The 17,985-nt window shown below is 41.6% G+C and overlaps 1 protein-coding gene and 1 long non-coding RNA gene across 5 annotated transcripts in view; one reads left to right on the top strand and one right to left on the bottom strand.

Moving 5' to 3' along the window:
* Positions 1-17,985, bottom strand: part of SOX5 (SRY-box 5) — a 459,770-nt gene that overhangs the window by 294,722 nt on the left and 147,063 nt on the right. Inside the window, exon 1 of one of the 3 annotated variants that reach the window (XM_021391488.1) lies at positions 155-173. The exons of the other annotated variants lie outside the window; for them this stretch is intronic. The gene's annotated coding sequence lies outside the window, so the exon portion shown is untranslated. Of the gene's footprint in view, positions 1-154; positions 174-17,985 lie in introns of those variants that run through there. 3 annotated transcript variants of the gene reach the window in all.
* LOC110396149 lies at positions 116-7,018 on the top strand. Of its 2 annotated transcripts, XR_002436804.1 has the most exons (3): positions 116-253; positions 645-4,334; positions 4,877-7,018. It is a non-coding gene; the product is annotated as an uncharacterized LOC110396149 (long non-coding RNA). The 2 variants fall into 2 exon arrangements; XR_002436803.1 differs by lacking the exon at positions 4,877-7,018 and having other exon boundaries at positions 645-4,495.

Genomic DNA, 17,985 nt, shown 5'->3' with positions numbered 1-17,985 from the left:
TCTCCCCTCCTCTCCCTCTTTCTCCCTCTTTGGGGAGGGGAGGAAAAAAAAACACAACAATCAGGCATTGTTCCGCGGGAAGAAAAGCAACTTTGACAGATTGAAATATAGCAGAGGCCCCTTCAAGGAAACCTGTAAACAACTTGTCACTCACTGCCGCTCCGCGCAGCGCCGCGAGCCGCCCTGGCAGCGCACCCGGAGTTGCCTCCGCTCCAAACTCCATCAGACGACCCCGCCGTGCGCCGGGGGAAAGGTAACGGCGTGCGGAGCGGCGCGCACACGCGCAAACAACAACAAACGCGGCTCTGCCCACCTCCGCTGGGGCCCTTCCCCGGGGGACACTCCACTCCTCCCTGCGACCCTTTTCCCCGGCGCGTCCCCAAACGCGCTCCCCGTGGAGACGCGCGGACGGAGAGAACGGAGGGTGGGAGCCGGGACCGCGCGGCAGCGCCCGCCTCAGCGCCGGGAGCAGCGGCACAACGCCGAGAGCGGGGAAAAATGAGGGAAAGGGAGAAGAACCCCACAGAGCACTACACACCGGTCTCCTTATCCCCAGCACACACACCCACGGAGCTATCCTCCATTCTTTCCAGTTCCCCAACCCTAATTCCTTTCTCTCTCTCTCTCTCCGCTTTAATTTGCAGCTGGACAACATTAAAGGCCTTTAAAGCCCACGAGGCTCTGACCCCACAGCGGTGGGATGAGGTCCACTTCCAGCCCCCCCTCCGCCCTCACCTCCTGGCGGCGTGCAGAACGCAACTTGGCTGCACCAGTGCATGGGCACATCCACACGGAGCAGCCACGAAGCGCTCGATATTGTCATGCCCACCGGCCAAAAGAAATCCCCTAAAAGAAAACTGTGTTATTTTTATTAATACTGAACAGCTACCCTATTTAATCCCCCCCCCTCTACCCCCATGCACATGTTGTAAGCCAGCAGGCTCAGTCTGGGGCCGCTCAGTCCAGTGCCGCATGAAGTCTTCACCCGTGGATGAACGCTTCTGTCACCCCAAGAAGCACGGCCCCACTGGGGACAGGCGCGGGGCCCAGCACGCGGCTCACACAGGAGGATCCCCCAAGGCTGCCCCCGGCCGCTCCCAGCCCGTCCCCCCCCAGCCCATCCCCGGGGCTCTGCCAGCTGCTGGCAGGAGGGAGACCTAATGGCTCCTCGCCGTGGGGCAGCTCTGCCGATTTCCTCCAGTAGCCCCTGGCTAATAATATTTTCCACAGAGGTTCATTCATGGGAGCCTGACAAACCTCGTTACTATGTACAAGGATTTTTATTTGTTATTTAGTAGCTAGCCCTTTTAGGACAGCTGTGAGGTAGACACTGAAAAGGCAGCGGATGATTAAAAAGAACAATTCCACATACTTTCTCTTTCATCTGAGTGTCTCAAACCACGTTAAGTCTCACATTACTCCTCTGCAGGTAATAAATATAATTAGGGCTGATTCCAAAACTTTATTTGTATTGAAAAGTATCTCGCTCCACAGGGGCTCCATTCAAATCAGCAAATCTCTGTGTGGAGTAGGAGGCTACTTAGTAGGAGAATTTGGCCTCAAATAAGGAAACTGAGATGCAGACAGGCTTTGCAGCTTGCCCAGGCTGACACCGTTAGCCAACTGCAGCAACGGGATGGGAAACAAAGATCCACGCGCCTCAGCCCGCTGCAGCCCTCACGCTGCTGAAACACACTGTATGTTTTTGCTGTTTTCCTCAGAAAGGCGTGATTTTTTACACGTGGTTAAAGCACACTTCATCCCTCTGCTCATACTTGTGAGGGCCCCCAGCCTTTTCCCTTTGACTGCCCCTCAGGAAACGCTGCTCCTCCTCTGCCATTCCACGCTCTGCTCCAGCCTGCTTGCCCTTGGCCCTGGGAGCTGCCTACAGACAGGAGCCGGTCAGGAGCTCCAGCTGTAGGGAGATGAAGACGACCTTTCATTCAAAGAGTCTGCAGTGGCTCCGGGACTACCGTATTCCGATTGTATATTAGCCCCATCCAGCTCTCTAACCTTGTGTTCTTTTCCCAACTCAGCTCCACACAACAACTGCCCTCCTCTGTTCATGTATATTTCCCTCTTAATATTTTGCCTCCTTTTTAAGCATCTTCAGCACAATGAGCACATCCCCTCCAAGTCCAAGTCTGTGTCATGCCCAGCATGCTGAGGCTCCTCAGTCAGCTCTCTGCTACCATGAGTATGGGCCAGAGCAATCACCATCCATATCAGGAACTATGCAACAGGACATCAGCCAGACCTGAAGCATAATAAAAGGGAAAAAAAAAAACAAAACACAAGAGAACCCACCAACAAAGAAATGTCGGGGGAGAAAACAAAGATAAATGAGCAACAGGGAGTGCTGGGAAGGAGAGAGGAAATGGAAGGAAGAAAGAAAGGAAGCAGAGATCATTCCTCTGAATGTTTCTGACATAAACCTTTCTTTTCCCTTACCCTAGCCCTAGCTTACAGCACTTACTCTTACCCCACTGTATTTGCTGCTAAATGCCTATCTCCTTCCCCCTAGTTTCCTTCATCTCATGTTTTCTGAGCTCCCAGCTTGGTGAGAGGAAGCATGGTTGGGTCCAAAAAGGAGAAAAAAATGTTACAGTTATCGCTGTATTAATATCATATTACTGCATTAGTTTATGGATATTATTGTGTTATTATAGATTTATCTGTAAAATTATGTTCTCACAGTAAGTTCAACTACAATTGCAAGAAGCAGCAAGCTAAACAAATGGTTTGAGGTAATCTTTGAAACCTTCCTTTGGTCATCTTGAAGCCTTGCTTTGTAGAAATTGCCAGGATGTAGAACAAATGCTGACTTCTTATCAGAAACTGGAGAAAATGAGGAATTTGGAATCAATGATGAATCAGCCCCAGCTGAAACTAAGACAATACATAACCACAAACCTTGTTCAGCTCTTCTCAAGCTGAGAATTCAGGATGTATGTCCAAGTACCTCCACACGATGAGAAAAATGAAGCCTCCCCCTGCCAGCCCTTCCCCTTGCATTTCTCTTGCTCTGCTTCCTTTAAAGGATGCCCAAACCAAAAAGGATAAGGCAAAACAGGGCAATTGGGGTTGAACTGAACCAAAAGGCTCTGACTCTCATTTAGGTGAGGGAAACAACTCATATTATAAACTCTTATCTGAATTTTTGTGCTTTAGCAACAAAAAATCACTTTTGTGGTTCTCCAGCTCAAGAGGTGAACCAAAAAATCAATTATCCACTCAGCTCAAGTTAGAAATACCATAACTCTGGAATATTACGTAGATGGAATCCACAGGTCTTTATATATAAGCAAATGGGCAGAAAAAAAAACCTTAAACTAAGGAGATAATTAAAAAAAATAATAAAAATAATCAAATGATAACACTTCAGCCTGGTGCCTTTGGCAGCTGCTGCAATATTGTAAGTACAGGAAGTGCTGGAAAAAAAAGTGAGCTTTTCATGTTTTGTTGTTTCCACTGTAGGTTTTAATAATAGAGACCTACAAAGTCCAAGGAAATGTAAGATATTCCACAGAATGATTTACTGGAAAATTCTCATAGAAAATATGCAAAACTCTGAAGATCCTACATGGATTTTCTTTTTTAGGCATATATCCAAAACAACTACAGCATTAGGAACGAAACCCTAACATTTCTAAGAAAGGGTTTTTGGAACAGGTTAAGAGAGAGAAAGGAGAACAGAGTGGGGTTCATGCATTTACTATGAAGAATATCTTGCAAATAATGAGTGCTTATTTCAGAGTATGGAAATGTTTAGCTACAATGCAGTTTGGATCATATGCTTTGGAACAGATTTTTCCTTTCAGTGTGCATGCCTAACTGCCATTTCCATTAACGGGAATTAAGTACATGTGTCAAGAGAAGAAGTTAACTCTTAGAAATATAACTAATCTATGCTTTTTTTAAAAGAATGTAAATGCCACATCAGGCATGTTTGGTGTTGGCAAAACGGAGCGCTGAATATAGGATCGCAAAATCTGAGAAGGAGAAGGCGGTCTGGAGGACTGAAATTTCTGTGCTATTTAGAGTTTTTCAATTTACCGAATTTCTTCAAGGAAAAGTAGAACCATCTCACTTGCAAGCAAGAAGCCCTCATTTATCAGCTATTTACCTGCAATTTCAGTGGGGGTCTACCATCTGCAACACTCCCCATAAAGGAGGATTGACACTGCCCTTAAGGACAAATCTGAATCTTCGTCAAAAATTGCAATTCAAACTTCTTTAAGGGCCACTGAAATGATCACAGAGTTTGTCATCCCTTTATTAAACTCAGCTCTGCTCTCTTTGACTCCACCCACTTCACATCGGCCAAGGTAAAGGTAACTCAAAATTCATACAGAAGTAGCCTGTAAACAACTATACATTTTTAGAAACAAAAAGATATGTAAACACGTGTAAAATTAGATTACACACATATTTTGTCAAGAAGTAACTGTTAATTGTTAAAATGAGAGAAAGTAGAGAAGGGACACATTCTTGATCCTGTTCCTCCCCGCCTTGTTCCTTTATTTTGGGTACACATTGCTTTATTACTTCTCTGTATCATTAGTTAGCTACAGGGTTCCTTACTGTCTGTCTTAGCAATTTTGGTTTGCACAGAAGCAGCTTGAAAAAAAGATGTAAAAAAATATATATATTAAAAAAAAAGAGAAAGCACAGAAAATCCCCAGTACAAACAAACAAACAAAAAAAAACAACACAAAAAGATAGGGACATATCCATGGATAGAAACTGTCTTTAAAATTATTTAAGAAGCTAACTGGATTTCAAATCTACAGATTCTCATCAAGGCTCTGAACATAAAACGTTACTAGAGTAAGAACCTGTTGCTCTCGGTCTTTTTTCTAACTTCTTTTTTAAGCACGACTGTTTTGCATGCAACGTGCCCTACCGGTCAAAGCCTGCAGCCACGCCTCCCCTGCCTGTCCTGCTCAGAGCCATCATGTCCAAGGGACTGCCCTGCCACTGCCAGCACCCAGCCCATCTTCAGGCCCTGGGACAACAATGCCAACAGGAACATCCTTCCTCAGTGTCATTTGGGATGACTGTTACCAACATGTAAATGCCTGCCACAATACACCAGATGATGAACTTCGCTCGTTTCATACAGACAGCCAACTCCCATCAGAAGGAAATGACTCCCTTTTCCCCTGGTGTGTGCGCGGAGGAGTGGTTAGGAGAGATCGAGTCTCTTTTGAACGAGCAACCTCAGTTTTATAGCCAAACATAAGCCTCTGAGCCCACATACCCTAATGACACAACTTTGATCTATTTATAAAACCAGATAGCAACTGCTGAACCTGACTCAAAGTGCACTGAAATTGAGATCTTTCTGCTCAACCCAGTGGGTCTTTCCGAGTCTTCCTCAATATAATTCCTGCAGAGTTTATCACCACAGAATCATCATTTCCCCAGTAACAATACCACACAAACTCATCCACTCGCAAAGGCTATGGGCATTATATTTTGTCTTTGGGTTCCTAACCTGACTGCATTTTCCACTATAATCTGCTCTTCCTAACCTATGCACCAAGGAGGCTGGGTTTAAAACAGAGTTGCTCCCATTGATCGTCTGATATCAAACAAGCATCATACAATTAACAGCTCAAGGGTGATTTGTAATAATCCAGCACAGCTAGTTTTGTGTACTTTCTAAAGGCGTTCCTTTGTTTTGCGGTCCTGAGGTTTGCTCTGGTGTTTGCAATCAAAATTCTCCAAGCCCACAAGTACCTCTGCTATCTACTTCTCTACACTGCCTTCCAGTGCCATTAAGATAATTTCTTACATTTTTCCCATAGGCCTATCAGCCACCTTCAGCTAACCATCCTGAGCTAATGTGTGTGGGCATGCACATACAGCTCAGTTCGTGGATGCCCTCCATTTTAGACACTCATTTGGATTAGAAGAAGAGAATGTAAAATACTTCCAAATAATTTTACCATTTTCTATTCACCTTGTATTAGAAGGCCCATGAAGAACTAGGTCTTCTGCAAGAAATACCTTCTGTCAAAACCAGTTTACAGTTTAGACTAACTGTAATTAAACAAAGAACACAGAAAAGATAAAATTCGTATATGCTGTAAATTGTTTATCTGCTTTATTCCTTTTTAGTCTGTATAACCACAAGTAACCACTATACAGCAAATGTTTCAAAAAACATGGATGCTGAAATGTGCGGTTTTTAAATTCAGAACAGATTTGTAAATACATCCCCTTTCTAATGTACCACACACGTTCGCTGCATAACATATACAGTCTGTGATAAGATTAATACAAATTAGTGTTTATTAAATGCACTCTACTGATATTTAACTTGTTATACATGTCACTGGGAAGATCAAGCTGTAAATTAAGCTATGATTCTAATGACATTAAATGCATCTCTGGAAGGAGTCATAAAATGTTGCTATCTTACACCTTGCACGCTGAAACAGCAGTCACTGAGGATGTAGAATTATGTTACATTTCTGAAGCAACAAAAGTGTACTATATGCATTCATTTATTTTAATGCAGCTCTGATGCCGTTTTATGAGTGATTTTCCACTTTGGGGTAAAAGCAGAACGAATGCCATTTGGTTCTGTTGAAACAAAAAGCTAAGCTCCTGCTTCCAACACACAAACCCCAATTCAGCCACTATTACAGAGAAATAAATATGCAACTATGGTATAAAACAGATTGACAGCTTGTTGTTACTGCTAGTTCTACGGAGACTAACTCTTGCTCTTCTTGTTGCACGGGACAGCAAGAGGCTAGCAGCATTGCTGGGTACCATGGTAAGTGCCCGTGGGAATGCTTTTACAGCTTGTTGCAGAAACAGAGCAAGTACTGCTATGGTATTTTGAAGTATAAGCATGGGAACATTGGAATACCTAGGGACATTTTTTAAAAGACCTAATGCCACCCAGGTACAGAGCGGACAACCTTCTATTTCCACCTAGCTTATAAGCAAGACAGATTCTCAGCAGGTGGCATTGAAGTCTAGTGAGAATATAAAACAATCAGAAAGGAAATATTAAAAAAAAAAAAAAGCCAACAAAAACAACAACAAAAAGATAACTGGATCGAGACCAACGTTCATTAGATTAAAGCACAAAGTAGTTTCTCAGGAATGTTTATCAAAGAAAACTTACATCATAAATTTTTCTTTGCCTGGAGAAGATCCAAGGCTGAGTGTCTCTTCTCTTGCCATCCAACACTGCGCTGAATCCAGACCGCACATTTGCTCACCCGCTTTTCCCCTTAAATAACACTTTCTATTTCTGATGTGGCTTTTGTTTTGTTTTACAAAGTTTAATTTCTCTTTCTTTGTTGATGCATTTTCCTTTTGTCATTATTTCAGAGTTGTGTAAAAGTAATTAGTGACATGATGCCAAGAACTGAACCTCGCAAGCAACCTAAATATTTTGATTCACTGAGAATGCACTCCATAATTTACAAAGTGCCTGACCCCTGTCCAATAAATAAAATAAAATAAATTAGATAACTTCTGCATGTTAACAACATTAGCCTTGCAGATAAAAATATCAAAATGCAAAAACAATGAATGCCACCACACCAGGTATCAGAAATTGTCTCTCAGCGCTTCTGCAAGAAACACAAGCATATTTTTACATACCTTTTTAGTATTTGACCCCATACGATCAATCCTATGAACCACCTTTGCTGGTATTTGCATGTAGTCACTGCCTTTTCCTGAGAGCAATGTGGCTCAAACTCTGCACAAAGATTTCACATGTGAGAATATCACAGGTGAATCTTGCTTCCCTAAAGAATTCTGAGCTAGCAATAAAATGGCAGCAGGTGGCTCCAGGAGGGCAAAGTGTGGGAAAAAGTGCAAGTGTGTTACTGAGTAAGGTATCGTGACCTAGCAGCCAGGATATAGTGTGTCCCCACAATATTCCATGAGCTCTGAGGACCACAACTGGCAGCTGCTAGGCACCCCAAGCTGGAGCTCATGGCTAGACAGGTAGCCTGAAGTGCCTTACAGAATCTTGCATGTTGGAGGCGTGATCTGCAAGACCACTGCAAGAGCAGTTTTGTTGTGTGGCTAACCCTAATATCTTGTACTTGGGCACGTGACGCAGAGATAAACACAAGTCTTTTTTTACTTCACAGATATGGAAATACTCTAGAAATCTAGACCAAACAGGAAGCTCCAGAAAAGTCTGTTCTCTGCTTTATATTTATCACCTTTTCTTTCGACAGAATGACTTCTTGTAATAACTGAAAAAGTAGAACGGAGTAACCTATTTTCCTTTCTAAAAATTTCATAAAATCTGTCTTTTCTCTGAGCAGACTTTTTGCTTTTTCTTCCTAGTCTCAAGATTAAAATTTACACTGCATCGTTCAATTTTTTCTCTGTTTCTGCTATATACATCTCTAGATGGCCTAACACATGAAGATCTCAGTACTACAGGAAAAGGCTTACTGCTGACAGATGACACTGGTATTATCAGTGTGATTTCTTATTCCATTTTCAACAACTAAGTCTTGCGTTTAGATCATTCCACCTACTTTGGTAAAATATTTCATAAGAAAACATGGGTCTCCTTTCTTTCCACTCCCTAGTAGTCACAGTCACACTAGAAAAGGGCAAGGTGTATCACAACATCCCTTTTTCTAGCCAATACGCAATACTATGCTTATGTTAACACCACAGTTGTGTAGCCAGCCTACCCATCCTCCTACACTGCAAGAAGAATCTTCCCTCTTTTCCCACTCTGACTTGATGGTTTCTGCCTCAGATGCAAATGTTTCTGCACTGTTTCACTATAATGGTCACAAGTGTTTTCAATTCATTAGTACAGATATGAAAACACACCTATTACACTCAGATTTTGAGTACCCTCATTGTAGTGTTTTCCTAGACCAAATTTCAATCATATACTTTTAGTTTTGTTCTCTGTGCCTTAGAAGGCTGTCTAATTCTCAGAAGTACAACTATTTTTCCAATAGGCCCTCATAAAGACGTTTTTCAAAAACTTTCTTTAAAGGCTGAAAATAAAGTATCTAATGACTATCCTCTACTATGTGTTGACGAGCTCAAGGAATTATCATTAGACATCATTTTTCTTTACAAAAACTATGCTGACTGATAGCCATAATATCACAATACTCATCTATATGTCTCTTAATTTTACTTTTTATTACTACTTCAACCCATTTATCAAGTAAGGAACAAAAATTCATTAGACTAATTCTCAGCATCAATTCTAGTGCTCAATTAAAGAGAAGCAGAAAAATTGCCTTCTCCAACCTCAGAGCTTAGAAGCCAGTATTAAAGGAAAGACTACATATTAAGTTAGCGGCTCTATCAATTTTCAGTAGTGCATTTTGGTATATCTGACTGTACCTGGTACTCTGCTGCTCTTCGTTTGATGGGTTTAGCACCTCCTTTTCCTTCATTCTTGTCTGTGACAGTAGCTAATCCTTAATATTGCAAAAGAATGGCTACGGGTTAGATTTCCCTCTTAAGTCTTCTATGATGGAATATGACAAGGAAATAATTTGGTTTTTCAGCAAAACCCTTATCCTCCTTACCTATTATTCTGTGTTAAATACTGAAGAAAAATATCCTTAACTTTTCTTGTATGCTATACTGCTGAGGGAAAAAAGCGATTTGCAAATGTGATGTGGAAAGTCTTTTAGAAAATATCTGAATTTACTCCTTGCAATTTCAGCAAACCAATCCATTCTCAAGATGCTACACTACTGTTTCAGGTGGGTACCTCTTGCACTTCAAGCTAGCTATAATCACGAAATCCTCCAGTTTTAGGTGACACCTATTCCAATAGCATGCTCCCTTTTCTAGTACTGTATACTAGGCAATGCAAACCAAGTGTTTGTACAACTTGGAACCAAGTCCATCTCCTAGACTTGCTAAGCTCTCAGGGGTTGACGAGCTTTCACCATACATTGATTTACTAAGGCAGCTTGTAAAATTAGAAACTCTCTTTGTCAAGGAGGTATGAAATGGCATCAGCTCTCAAAAGCTGAGAAGGAACTACAGCTTCCTGCATCATCCTATTGGGCCAGTGATTTTTTGAGATTAAGCCATTATGTAAGAGCTTTAATAGTCTCTGCATACGGTTGAACTAGGCCTTACAAGGAAAAATGCAGTATTTTTAGTAATGATCCAGTGATCTGCATTAACAAATCTGACTGCAGAGTTTTGTGCAGTACTTGCATTATTTTCATAGGTGGGAGAAAAAACTCAGGAACCAGGATGGAAAAGTGCCAGCTGTAACTAAAATCTGACAGATTATTTTTTTCTTTAAAAAAAGGAAATCTTTTTTTTCTTTTTACAAAGCTTATTAAATATTTGCTTGCATTAAAATTTTAGTTGTGAACAATGTTTTCATTATTGGACTATTGGTAAATATATGCAGTCTCCCTGCCATTCTCTCTGATACCCACATAGGATACATAATGTGACCTATCTCTAACGTACAGGACAGTTAACAAAAAGTTCTTAGCTCTGTATTTTTAAAGGTTGCTATACAAAAACTCTGTACCAAAACGGTTGTTCATATATGACTATTCAGCCACTAATATAGCAGAGTGAATACACAGTATGGTGGGGACTGCAGCAAGAAAACCTCTTAGGAACAGTTTGTTAGACTATTTCAATTCACAGGTTGACCAAACGTGGGAAATAACAGAAAGAAAGATCATCCCCACCTTCATGGGCAGTACAAAGGTAGTAGACACATTACATATGCTTTACTGGGTTCCACATCATGTGGACAGTGAGTCCCATGCATCTTCGTTGTTTGAGCCTGACTGCACACAGTCACTCTTCGCATAAATCAGGAACACCTGTCTAGGATTTTTAGATATTCAGCATCTGTTGCTGAAGAGTCAGATGTTGCTGAGCCATTGCTGGCCATCCAAAACTCTCACAGATCACTGCACAAAGCAACAAGGCAGTAGATTATCACTAAAAGCCATAGCCTATTGCTCAATTCCTTACAGTCTGCATGCCTACAGAAGTTTTCAGATTTCTCATGTTCACCAAGTCAGTTGCAAGACCGAAGAGGATCACTATAAGAAACACATACAAGCCTTGTGCCATCATTTTAACCTGGAAGCTAATACACTGACATTTCCTTACCAGAAAGTAAAAGTTTCCTTCCGTTTACAGACAATTCTTACTTCTGGTGATCCAAAATACATCTGTAATATCGAACTAATCTCCCTGACCATAATCCTTCTACTTACACCTTTATTCACAAGTAACCACCATGCAAACTTCTTTTTTTTGCATGTGTTTAAATACACAGAGCTGAAGGAAGTATTCACAGAAAGCACTCAGATTGGCTACTGTGATGCATTTCAAACGTTAAAATAAATACAAAAAAAAAATCTTGAAGAGATAAGTGTAAAGTGCCTTTATGAATATAAAGAATCTATAAAGCCGTCACTAGGTGGGTCCATAGCAGTGGATTAGACTTTGAGAGATGTTACACGCAAAACATTAATGCTTAAAACAGACGCAATACAGACCAAAAGAGAGTTTGGAAACAGGAAACCGGAAAATGAAATGGGAGAGATTCTTTCCTCCAGCTGCAGAGCCATCAGATCTTGAAACCACGGGGCTGTATTCTGCACTGCTGCCCATCCCTGTGGATGCTTCAGCGAGGAAGACTACAATTCAAAGGAATAGAAGTTGCTCGTGTTCTCTGGTCAGCAAGTCCACATGCTTCCACGAAAGTAGTAATTCTCCTTTATGCAGGAGTGAGAATGAGGATGAAGGAAGGTATTTATACAGACCCAAATCTCTGCATCTTCAAGCCAAAGGAGGAATGTTCCTAATTCATCCTTGAAAGTATTTCTTTGGGGCAGTGAGTGGAAAGGAAAGTGTCATTTCTTAAAGTACTTTCCTCTTTAACTGCTGTAAGAATAGGGTGTGGGTTCCAGGCAGAAAATCCATTAATTTTGGTCTGGTCACAGTTATTCAGATCTGGTAACACTTCAGCCACATGGGAAACTGCTCCAGTATGGCCACCATGACAGCAAGGAAGCAACAACAGGTATTTTCTCATTTCTGCTAAGCAGAAGCTCCTATCAGGATACAAAGATGATGGAAAATGTGGGTGGATTATTTGGTTCCAGCTGGCTCCACATCACACAGTGAAGAAATGCCACGATCTTTGACAGGTTCATATTAGCAAAAATCAAGTGAAAGATTATGGGAAAGCTTCCCATTCCATTATCAAATAATTTGGGGGAGGGAGAAGGGTGGGAGACGAGCGTTTTTTCTTTCTAAGCTCTTCAGAAACTGTCTATTTTTATGACCCTTTTAGTGTTGAAAGCATTGTCTGAAATAAGGACTAATCTCAAACAATGTGAAAGCAAATCTATCATTAAGACTTTTCAGAAAATGTAAAGCAGGAAGAAATGAGCTATTTTCATCGAGTGAAGCTGCTGTGCAGCAGGTCTAACTGACTGACCAGAGAGAGGTGCCAAGGTCCTGGGGCCCTACCAGGCCTGACCACCCCTGCCCACCCCCGGGTCTACTCCACCTACCCAGGCTCCAGGTCAGTCCCCAGAGCCATCAGCCTCTGACCCAGTGAGACTTCAGCAGGGTTGGATCCAGCTCCTCACAGCCCTGCCCACCCACAAGCCCACCTCCCCACTTGGCCTCAGCCTGGACCCAACCCTAGGGAGGTGCCTGAAGCTTGTGGGGTGCCCTGGTGCTCCTTGGATGGGGCTGTGGGACAGGCCCTGGCTGGGGTGCTGGAACGGGCACTGGCTGACAGGCCCTGCCCTGCCACCCTGGGGAGCCCTTGTGTTCCCCACTTAGTGGCCCCTGGGGAAGAGCCACCCCCTATGTCTACCATGATGATAGACTGCGATGCAACCCACCTATAACATAACTAATAACCAAATGTCAGTAATGAGACCCAGGCAACAACAGCTTCCAATACCTAAATCAAACAAAAATCAACACAGAATCATAGAATCATAGAATCATAGAATCATATTGGTTTGGGTTGGAAGGGACCCCAAAGATCATCAAGTTCTAACAGCAACAAAACATAACAGAATATTGGTGGAAGGTTCAAACTCTGCTCCCATACCACCAACATCCACCTATGATGTCGTGGGTCAACATCACAAAACAGGAGGAATTACTTTCGGAGCAGCCCTCATGTCTAGAATTAGGTGGCTTAATAGACTGATCTGTGACAGTCAATAAGGAAGTAGTAGGAACAGTATTCAAATAATATCCCCTGCTGGTGTTTGAATTCAGTGCTACTGAGGAACTGCTCCTTCCTCAGGGGAACTGCAGTTCAAAGTTACCTTCTGTCTTTGGATCTTCCCAGGCCACTTCTGTCAGGAGCAGAGAAGGGATTACTAAGTCCTCTGAAATACAGCCACAGGAGGAAGAAGAGAGGGCTGCAAAAATGGCTCTCTGTGCCCTGTATTCACAACAGTTCAACGATAAGGAGTAACTGAATGCACCTCAGAAGCTGGGGCTAGCCTTCCTCTGCCTGAAGGCTACAGATTCACACCTTGTTGTTCCTAACAACTTGCCAGGCGTTAAGGCTGTGACTACAGACTAGTCAAATGCAGTGAATCTCCCTAGAAGCTGCTACAAGATGTGAGAAGCTCACTTTGATGGGAAAGGACGTGACACAAAGACGATACGCTAACACAGCAGGGGAGGTGCCCAGCCGAGAAAAATGATGCTCTGGATTCCAGAGCCTGTTCTACAGCCTCTTCCTTCATTTTACATTAAACAGCCATGGATGAAGTATTAAGATTGTTTCATTACTTAACCCATTATGCTAGGACAGAAATCTCTTTCTGCTGCCAAATTAATCTTTTATTCTTTCTAGATAATTTGAACCATTTCGTTAAGAGAACTGCAGATCTCAGCTAGTCCTAGATTATTCTGCATTCTGGTGCTTGGGCTACTCTCATAAAAATTGAGAAATGCACACCTCTACTCCCTTCAGTGAGAGAAGAGACCAATCCACACAGAACAGCATTCTGAGAGACCTCTGAAGAGAAGAGCTGCTACTTTTCGTTTATACCAAGACAGCAGCACTTCTGGGTAAGCTTTATTTTAATTTAAAGAAATTCATGCAATTGGGAAGTTTAGGCACAATCAGGGCAGACAGAAGCTAAGAAGAGGTTCTTGGGATCACAAGATTTCATTTAGGCACTTACGTTCTGTCATATTCCACTTTAAACATTCTCAGATCCGAGTCTAAGTGCAGCTTCAATTAAAGAGAACAAGACATTCCCTATGTAAAGAAAATGGATGTGGTTGGAATAAAACTGCCAGACAGGAAAGAGGCTGGAAATACACATAAACGCAAGAGTTTGAACCTGATATTTAACAATCTCTTAAAATCAGAATCTTTCTAAAAACACACATTTTCTATAACCTTAATACCTGCTTAGAGTCATTCAAAAGTTCAAGGAGTGGCAACTGTTAATTTTTTTTAAAGCGTTACTGTCAAATAACACTAGGATATATTCAGAATTTGTCACATGATTCTTCCAGTACAGTTAAACAACACACTCAGCCAAGACAGCATAAGATAGCAGCGCTAGAGAATGAGTTAAGTACTATTTTATCATCAGGACACTCTCTCAAATGAACTCTCTAAAGATACTTACCTTCCGAGCAATTTTGGCTATAAAACTAGCCCTGTTTTGACTTCAATATACATCACTAAATTATACTTATATAAAATCTCTAGGTATAGAAAATATAATTGAGGTAAAGATAAGTTGTCTAATAGTATGCACAGGCAACTGCAGAGTAGGAATTTCCAAGTTTTTAATGCCAGTGTTGGTCTAGCTTTTTTCAGATCTTTAGGCAATGTTCTGTCAAGTCTCACACGAGTATACCAGTTCTAAAAAATAGTTAGCATCTATTTTGTGGGGTTTCCAGGAGAATAATCTAGTTAATGTTTTTACAACACTTTCAAAACATAGAATGCTGTGTAAGAGCAGAGAATTGCTTAAAAACCTGACAATGGATCTGGAAATTTCCTTTGGTGAAACGGTTGCTTGACATCCACAATTTCTTTCATCAAGAGACTCTATTTTCCTTGAATCACTGCTAGTATGTTATTAACTTGCCCAAGTAGATGGCAAGGATTTGTGGAAGCCAAGACAAAAGTTCAGAACACAGGTGGATCTCACTGGGGCTATAGACTGCAACCTCCTCTGGGTTTCTTCTCATTAATCATCTATTACTAAAAAGGCGGAGATAGTGCAAGGGATGGAATACTACTTACTGGATGACCTGGAAGCGTACTGAACATTAATTTGAAGAAAACGTAATATTTTCTCTTGAATTTATGGCTGCTCTAAAGAGGTGAGGCTAACAGGGGTAGCCATTATACCCGACATGCTGTTTGGTGTGGTATTTGGATTTAGGTCAATTGAGGATTTTACAGAAATATCCAGGATCTTGAATAATGTGGATTGAACAGAAGAAAAACTGTTATAAGTTTGTTATATTGCATGTAAATAATGCTGGGAAAAAAAAACCCTCTCAGATTATATACTACTTGCTTCCAAATAAGCAGGAAGAAAAGCAAAAGGCAGAGGAAAAAAAAAAAGCAAAACACCAACAAAACTGAGAACTTTTAAAGTTCTTCAAAAAGGTTCTGTTCAAGCAGCAGTTCAAAGTATAGACTGGTTCTTATTTTATCTTTTAGTTGGCTTATCCATCCACCATAAGGACTTCTTTAGTTCCTGTAAAACAACTGTGTGTTCAGGAGAGTGTCTATTCTGAAAATGTTTCTATTCATAAAAACAGTCTTGCTGAATTCTAGCTTTCCAGTATGTTTGCAGCTCAATGTGAGATTTACTGGCTGACAGATAAAAGATGTCTTTTTCAAGCACCAGTCCTGAACACTCAGTAAGGGATCATAAAATCAATCTGGTTACCTAGTGGCTCATCCAGCAACAATAGGAATAGACAATTTGTTCACTGTCAACACGTGGATAACTCCATTGCCTTTGCAGTCTTCAGTGGGATTGTACAGTTTAGTCAGAATACAGCCTTGCCGAAGAGCTACGCTCAGACGTCTGCTCCTGATGCACCAAACAAAGGAAGTTTCATACTACTGTTCTCTGAAACTGCCGCTCATACAGTGTAGAGCAGGGGTCGGCAACCTTCCAACGGTGATGTGCCAGATTGTAATTTTCTTTCCCAAATTAGAGTTTAAGAATGCTGGCAGGAACTTTGAAGAAGCCAACAGACGCTGCCTCTCAAAGAGGCAACATGCTGCCAATCAGCTGATTGGCAGTATCTGCCTCTGTGAGAGGCAGGGGCTCCGGCTTCTCAGGGAATCAGGATCCTGGTAGGAGCCAGTGCCTCTCAGAGAGGCCTCCTGCACTGGCCTTCCTATGTGCTGTTATAAATCTGTTCTGTGGTGTTGATGCCATATGTGGCCAGGTCCCAGCTTTTACCCTAAAAATCTGCCCAGAATTCTGGGCCATGTCCCAGTTTGAGCATCGGTTCTAGGGCAAAGGCAAAGGATGAAAATATAATAGAATGTAGCACTCCCTGAAGCCTGCAAAGTAATGGGAAATAATATAAACGTCCCCAGTTGTCCAAGTTTGTAGCTTTGAGTTTCTCTCATGGGACACATGGGCAATGCCCTAACACACATTTTAGAGAAAAAAATCACTCACAATACTTACATGTGCTCTTGTACTTTCTTCAAATATCTCTTTCATTTTCAGGACTCCCCATACATTTTCATTTGAAGAGGAAATAAATGTTCAGGCAACATACTGGCTAGGGCAGAAGAGATCTCTGCAAGCAACTCTGCACATTTTAGAATGAAAAATACTCGAGAAAACAAATGGTTCTTTTCCAAGATGTTTTTGTGAGACAGAATTATCTGAGCTTAACTGAGAAACAGAGACCATCTCTATTTTTTTCCCCAAAAATTGTAAAAGGAGAACAGAGTCTTCCCATCTCTTTCAGATTTTTAGCAAGTTGTGCCACATTTTAAGGGCATGCAAATGATGTATATAACCGGTGGTGCTGCTGAGAAGTACTTCCCAGAGATTGAATCTGAGCGTGGAACAATGCTCTCCTCAATTCTAAACCTTCCCGCCAAACTGAGCAGCAACACAGTTGATAGAACTGCCACCATGTCCTCTTCAGGACGTTTAAGAGCACTGCTGGCTATTTCCAGTCTCCCTACATCCTTGTCTATGGAGGCTGTAGTTCACAGTCTTCCTCTGAGAACGGCTGTGGCCCACCATTTGCGCCACTGGCAGTACCTCATGGGTTTTGCTCAGTAAATAGTCTGATTCTGCTGAGTTGATAGCAGCTGAAATTGTTGGTGATATATTGTCCTAGCATTAAACACGCTGTCACCTAGCACGATGATTGACTAGAGTCTGAAACTTGGCAGAATAGTGTTTTGCAGTTAGTTTGGCATTTCTTTATTAAGTTCAGGTTAGATTCACTTAAGGAGTGTGCTTGCCAGCAATGCCATGTTTCAGAATTTATATACATTGTGATGATTAATGATCTATTTACAAAGATTTACATAATGAAATTCTTATCTATTTTTCCTGCCCAACGTAAAACACACCTATCATTGTATTCTGTTGAAGCAAGCCAAATTCCATTTGAAAAAACACTGTCAGACCTCAACATGGGATCTTTCCATAATTTGCACAAATCCAAAAAAATCTAAACAGGAGAGCATATTTTTAGGAGCTAATGTTGTTAAAAAATGACACACATTATACAAAAATAATGTTCACTTTTTGTTTTTTTCTCCTCTTCTCTTTGCCTCTATGTTCCTCTAATTTAGTGAGGCACCTAGAAATGTTGGATGCTTTGAGCATCTGCCTCTGCACCTATGCAATTATTAGAACAGAATTATTGTAATAGAACAATAGTGCCTAGGAACCTCAGCCACCGCTGGAAGGTGGTTGCTACATAAGCACAGAGTTCCTGCCCCAGGTAGTT

The sequence above is a fragment of the Numida meleagris genome, chromosome 1 (assembly GCF_002078875.1).
Source record: "Numida meleagris isolate 19003 breed g44 Domestic line chromosome 1, NumMel1.0, whole genome shotgun sequence".
Lineage (NCBI taxonomy): Eukaryota > Metazoa > Chordata > Aves > Galliformes > Numididae > Numida > Numida meleagris.
The sequence above is the reverse complement of the archived record's forward strand: the minus strand, read 5'-3'. Positions and strand labels throughout refer to the sequence as shown.